Raw genomic sequence first — 5000 nt, 5'->3', positions numbered from 1 at the left:
TAAGTAACCTTCAGAAGCGAGACCCTGAAGGCTTTTGTTACAATATGGGGACTGTAATTTCAATGCCTCCCCTGTACCTGGCTGTATGTGTGTACCTGGCACCTTCTCTCACGCACCTGCCCTCGCTCACCTCGCCAGGCAATTGCAACGTGCTGACGGACATGCCTCTCCGTGTCCCTCCGCTCACCACCCAAACGTTTGTCGGGAATTTCCTGCATCAGTCTTGCTAAGAGGATTTCGACATTTTTTGTGAATGGAGGAGGAAGAGGAGGAGGAGGGGAAGGAGTGGGAGGAAGAATTAAATACCAGGATATATATCTTGGTTTGAATATATCTCTTGTCTTGTTTGGGGGTTTTAAATTATTGTTTTTTATTTATTTATTTATTTTTTTCGTATTTTTGTATGAATGGAGAACAACAACGAGGAGGAGGAGGAGGAGGAGGAGGAGGAGGAAGAGGAGAAGGAGGTTGAAATTAAATACCATCTGCGGTTCTCGCTTTCAATATACATGTGTCCGGGTGTTTGATTCATTTTTGTTTCTTTATCCATTTCTTGCTGTGGGTAACAATTGATGTGGTGGTGGTGGTGGTGGTGGTGGTGGTGGTGGTGGTGTGCCTCAGGGAAATTGTTACCTGCCCTTTTTCCTTCAATATTTCCCTCGCAGTGTTATTGGTTGACACTCCCCCATTAACCTCTTGACTCGTAATGACAGTACGACACACGTTAATCTATTGAAGTAACTCAACACGTCTTTACTGAGCAAAAATACAGCGACAGACACTTGAAGTCTTGAACCTGTCACTTATTTTTTTCTGGCAGTCTTTGTTACAGACTTATCATTTCACCTGTAGTAATCAAAGGGTTATTCTTGCCTGTCTTACCTGGATGAATAATTAAAGGTGAACATTTGTAAGTGTGTGAATATTTTTGTCACTTTTTTGCTGTCAGTCTTTGTAAATCGCAACAGCCGAACTATTTCAAAGGGTTAGTCTTACCTGTTTCACCTTGGCGAATAATTAAAGGTGAGAAGTTGAAAGTCTGTGTGAATATTTGTCACTTTTTGGTGTCAGTGTCTTTGAAAATCATTAACCTTTTAAGAAACTCATTATTTAGCTTTTAGTAATCAAAGGGTTAATCTTATCTGTCATATCTCGAGTGATTAGTAAAGGTGAATATTTGCCATTTTTAAGTTTTATATAAGTATTTCTATCAGTCCTTTTACTGTCAGTGTATGGAAATTACTCAACTTATTACATATTCATTATTTCACCTGTATTAATGAAAGGGTTAACCTCACCTGTCATACCTGGCCTAGTAATCAAAGGTGAAAAGTTGTAAATCTGTGAATACTTCTGTTTTCACTTTCCTCTCATGGTTTTGGATTTAAGTGCAAGAATGAAGAGGAAACTGTAAATCAATACGCCTTTACTGAACAACAATACACGTACAGACAGTTAAATATCTCAACCTGTCTCTTATTCTTGTCAGTGTCTTTAGAAATCGCTAAACTTGCAACACTCATTATTTCACCTGTACCAATCGGAAGGGTTAACTTACCTGCCTTTCCTTAGCGAATATCAAAGGTGAACATCAGTAAATCTTTGCGTAAATATTTATGCCTCTCCTTTTGCTGTTGATATTCTTTGCAAATCACTAAATTTATAACAAACCCATTATTTCACCTGTACCACTCAGAAAGATTAACTTAACTGTCTTTCCTTAGCGAATATTAAAGATCATCATTTGTAAGTCTTCATAAATATTTCTGTCTTTCCTTTTGCTGTTAATATTCTTTAGAAATCACTCATTATTCCACCTGTAGTAATCAGAGGGACTAACTTACGTACCTGTCTTACCTGGACGAGTAAAGAGTTGTAAGTCTGTGTATATGATTCTGTTTGCTGTGCTGTTCAGGGCTTAAGTGTAATACGAGTAAGTAAGATATGAATCAACTAGTGAAAGTTTAGTTGGAGAGAGAGAGAGAGAGAGAGAGAGAGAGAGAGAGAGAGAGAGAGAGAGAGAGAGAAATGGCTGGTAATAAACAAGATAGACTTATTACAAAGAGGAAAAACAGGAATTGACGAGGGGGAAAAAAAGATTTCTAATTTTTTTCTTTCTTACTTTTTGTTACTGAGTTTAAATAGAAGAGTGATGATAATAGAAGAAAGAGAGGTGGAGGATAAACAAAAGATGATTATGAAGAAGAAGAAGAAAAAAGTAAAAGTACAATAATAATAACAGCAAAGAAGAGTTGGAGGAGGAGGAGGAGGAGGAGGAGGAGGAGGAGGAGGAGGAGGAGGAGGAGGAGGAGAACACAAGTATGATAAATAGGAAGAGGAAATAATAAAGAAAAGGAAGAAATCACGCGAAAAAAGGAAACATATAGAAAAAGGGATATGAAAAATGAATGAAACAAGATATAAAATAAGAATAAAAGGAAAAAAAGGAAGAAATAACCTGAAATAAAACAAACAAGGAAACAGAAAACGAAATATGAAGAGAAAATGAAATAGAAGATATAAAGGAAGAATAAAATAAAGGAAAAGGGAAAAAAAGATACAAAACAAAGATAAAAAAGAAAAAGAAGAAAAAAAAGAAGAAATAACATGAAAGAAAACAAAGAAGGCAAAAGAAGGAGAGGAGAAACATGAAGAGAAAAATAAATGGAAGATATAACACAACAAAAAAATGAAAGGAAAAAAGGAAATATATTTACAAGAATTACTGGTTACCTAATTTGTTCCTTTCCTCACGACACCCACTGCTTCGAATCTCTCTCCCCGAATGCAGAAAAGTCAAGGGGAGGAAAGTAAATGGCAAAAATATGTATTTCTTTGTCCATCCAGTCATTAATGTTGCTTTGGTCCTTCTGGTTGCAAATGATGATGATGACTCAGATTTTTCAGTATCCAAAATATTCATACTTGATTTCAGGCATTTATTTTATTTATTTTTATTTATTTTTATTTTTTTCTTCAGTAAATTCCCTTCTAGATATTTTTTTTTGTTTGCTGTTAATATTTTTTCCCCTTGGTGAGAAAAAGAGGCATTTAAAGATTCAAATATGCATTTTTTTCCCTCCCTCTACTTTTTTTTTTTTTTCACTTACCTCCCTCTTCGTTTTTTCCCCTTCAGTGAATTTGCAAGGTAGACAAGTTTCCCTTCCACACGTTGTATATTCCTCTGTGCACATATTTTCCCCCTGGGTGTGAAAAAGAAGTCATTTAAATATTCAAATATACATAGTTAATCTTTTTTTTTTTTTACTTTTTTCTCCTCTCCGTTTATCCATCTTCAGCAAATTATTATTACTATATTATCATCATTAATATTACTGTTACTGCGTTATGGGAGCGAAGCATTGACCAAACCCCTCGTTTTCTTCAAGATTACACAAGTTTACGTTAAATTTCATGTACTTCACCCTTTCACTACTAACTGCCACGTCTTTCCTTAATCACTAACCACTCTGAGACATCCCTTCTTTATTTACACCCACCACTAAACTATATACTAACTAAAAACTACAAAGCTTATTCTTGTAATCTTTTTTTTTTTTTTTCTAGACGCTTATAAACATTTCTTACATTGCGCTTTTGCGTCGTAAATTGTTGTATGTCGCAGGAAAAGGGTTGAAGATAAGAAGGGAGACGTCTGGAAGGGAAAGTGTCCAGCACGAGAGGAATAAATCACAGGGGAAATGTCCAGAGGGGAAGCTGCGTAGAGTCCCGATTATCAAAGTGTTTCAGAATGGGTTTGTTGGTTCACGGGTGTCTGACTCGAACCAGTGACTCAGATCATAAGCATCAAGAGAGAGAGAGAAAGAGAGAGAGAGACGACTAAATGCTCTCTATCCATACATCTGTCTCTTTTAAAGCTCTAAACTAAAAAACATATTTTGAAACACTTCTACGCCTCACCTCCTATACATTCAAAAGGCTCTAGTTGAAGCCATACAGGTTTTTAAGTGTTTTTTACGATTTCAGTGACAGTGACAGACTTCTACACTATCAGGAGGAAAAAACAGTCTGTCAGGTTAGTCATCTCTTTGGCCTTTGAAAATAATCTTGGTGAGAGAGCAGTGTTTCAGGATATGAGTGCTGAGTCAGTGCCAGCCTGTCACTATTTTGAGAGTCACTTTGTCTTAGAATGTGACTTCACTTTGGTTAGGTTCCATTCGTCACACTTACTACACTTACTAATAAACAATGATACGTGTAGACTTAGTGGCCTGTTGTATCTCCCCTTGTGTTATGATGTTAAGACAACACAGCGAGGAACAATAGCGGTGTTCATGACTCGTGCGTGGGTAAATAGGCTAGACATTTCTCTGTAGGATATGAAAGCAAAGGGAAAATATTTAGAAAAGCGTTAGGTTACTTGTTGAGAATACAGAAAAAAAGGAAGTGATGAAACAGGAAATATATAAAAAGAGAGAGAGAGAGAAAAGAGAAAGTGAAATGGTGACAGACAGTAATAGTTGTGATGGTTGTATTAGTTGTGGTTGTGATGGTGGTGATGATGGTGATAGTGCAGTGATGGTGATGATGGACTTAGCGGTGGTGATCATGGTGGTTAGTAATAGTGGTGGTGGTGATGATTATGGTGATGACAGTGGTTACAATGACAGTGTGGTGATGGTGGTGCTGGAGATAATGGTGGTGATGATTGTGACGATGATAAAGTGGTGGTGGTGGTGGTGGTGGTGGTGTTAGTGGTGGTGATGGTGATAATCATGCTGGAAATGGTGGTACAGTGATAGTGATGGTGGAGATAGTTAATAATAATAGTGATGATATTAGACAGTGGTAATAGTGATGATGGTGATGATGTTAGTGGTGATGGTGGTGGTGATGGCAGAATTTCCTTATTTTTTTATGTTCTTATGTGATGATGTTAGTGGTGGTGGTGATGATTGTGATGATGTTAGTGGTGGTGGTGGTGGTGGTGGTGGTGATGGTGGTGGTGATGGCGGTGGTGGTGAATACAAAATGTCAAG

At 37.1% G+C, this 5000-nt stretch overlaps 1 protein-coding gene across 6 annotated transcripts in view; it reads left to right on the top strand.

Annotated features, from left to right (window-relative positions):
- Positions 1-5000, top strand: part of LOC135092256 (innexin inx2-like) — a 74466-nt gene that overhangs the window by 18988 nt on the left and 50478 nt on the right. The window lies entirely within an intron of this gene.

The sequence above is a fragment of the Scylla paramamosain genome, chromosome 39, assembly GCF_035594125.1.
Source record: "Scylla paramamosain isolate STU-SP2022 chromosome 39, ASM3559412v1, whole genome shotgun sequence".
Lineage (NCBI taxonomy): Eukaryota > Metazoa > Arthropoda > Malacostraca > Decapoda > Portunidae > Scylla > Scylla paramamosain.
The sequence above is the reverse complement of the archived record's forward strand: the minus strand, read 5'-3'. Positions and strand labels throughout refer to the sequence as shown.